Source organism: Tupaia chinensis, unplaced genomic scaffold, assembly GCF_000334495.1.
Source record: "Tupaia chinensis unplaced genomic scaffold, TupChi_1.0 Scaffold000286_1, whole genome shotgun sequence".
Lineage (NCBI taxonomy): Eukaryota > Metazoa > Chordata > Mammalia > Scandentia > Tupaiidae > Tupaia > Tupaia belangeri.
Genome location: NW_006159770.1, coordinates 182,875 through 184,444, shown reverse-complemented (window position 1 = coordinate 184,444; position 1,570 = coordinate 182,875). Strand labels below are relative to the sequence as shown.

General features: G+C 68.5%; 1 long non-coding RNA gene across 1 annotated transcript; it reads right to left on the bottom strand.

Moving 5' to 3' along the window:
- Positions 1-683: 683 nt before the first annotated feature.
- LOC114008091 (uncharacterized) lies at positions 684-1,558 on the bottom strand. Its single transcript, XR_003549652.1, has 3 exons — positions 1,277-1,558; positions 963-1,004; positions 684-711 (listed from the first exon to the last, which is right to left on the bottom strand). It is a non-coding gene; the product is annotated as an uncharacterized LOC114008091 (long non-coding RNA).
- Positions 1,559-1,570: the final 12 nt, after the last annotated feature.

Sequence of the window (1,570 nt, the reverse complement as noted above, 5' to 3'; positions counted from 1 at the left end):
GCCCGCGTGAGCGCTGGCCGCAGGGCCTGGAGGAGGCTCCCACTGCCCGCGATGCGATGTGCCCGATGTGAGCTCTGGCTGCAGGGTCTGGAGGAGGCTCCCACTGCCCGTGATGTGCCCGGTGTGAGCTCTGGCCGCAGGACCTGGAGGAGGCTCCCACTGCCCGCGAGCTCCCACTGCCCGCGATGCGCCTGGCGTGAGCTCTGGCCGCAGGGCCTGGAGGAGGCTCCCACTGCCCGCGATGTGCCCGGTGTGAGCTCTGGCCGCAGGGTCTGGAGGAGGGCTCCCACTGCCCGCGATGTGATGTGCCCGGCGTGAGCTCTGGCCGCAGGGCCTGGAGGAGGCTCCCACTGCCCGCGATGTGATGTGCCCGGTGTGAGCTCTGGCCACAGGACCTGGAGGAGGCTCCCACTGCCCGCGATGCGCCCGCACCGCCCTGACTCAGTGGAGGGCGAGCGTTGCGTACTCGCTGGCCAGGGTCTGCCTGGGCAGTGAGGAGGGTGTCCCCCGGGTGAGGGCACTGCAGCTCAGCTGGGAATAGGTCACCTCCTGCGGTCCTACAGCCTCAGAGGTCTGGGGAAGGAAGGGGTGGTGAGAGGGTGTCGTGGAGGGCCGAGGGAGTGCGGGGCAGAGGAGAGCGCTCACCTGTCCGTCCACCCCAGCCTCTGGCTGGCCTGCTCTCTTCTGGCTGCCCTGCTCTCTTCGCAAAGCCTGGAGGGAAGAGAAAGTTGCTGTGGACAACCTGTCTGTGTCCCGCACCCCCAACGTTCACAGGGGAGCCCCCAGTCCCCCACCCCCACCCTGGGGTGGGACCTGAGCCCCAGCGGGGTGGGGCCTGGAGGAGGAGCCTTGAGTGTGGAGCGCTAATGATGGGCTAGCTCTCTTGCCCGAGAGGCCGGAGAGCTCGTGCCATGGGAGGACGTGGGCAAAGGCAGCGGTCTGCGAGCCGGGAAGAGCCTCACCGAACGCGGACTCGGCCGGCACCTCGAGCTTGGACCGGCCCTCTGGAAGTGGGAGGAACACGGTCGTGGGTTACCCAGTGTCCGGGGTGTCCTTAGAGCAGCCCGAGCGGGCCAGGGCAGGCCATGGCATCGGAGGAGGGTCGGATGTCACAGGCGGGAAGGGAGGCTGGGAGGCTCATGGTCCCGAGACGAGCCACACGCCTGCCCGCAGCGCCTGCTCTCACCCCTCCGCGTTCTCAGCACACGCCCACCAGTCCCTGCTGCGACCTGCCCCACCCTGGGCCCCGTAGGCTTCCCTGGCCCTCAGGACCTACCATTTCTGTCTTTGCGGCGGCAGAGGATGAAGATGAGGATGAGCATGAGGACAAGAAGCGCGAGGGCCACTGGGATGCCAATCAGAATGTCCCTCCGAGGGCTCTGGTTGCCGGGCGGGGCTGCAGAGGAGAGGCTGTGCTTGAGCCGCTGCCCTTTACACAACCTCTCCACACTGGGCAGCTACTGTGCGCTCAGTCCGGCCACGGCCTGTCCACACCTACCGCCCCCACGCTTCAGGCCACGGCCCAGCCACGCCTGCAGCCCCTGGCCCTCAGACCAGCCACGGCCCCTCC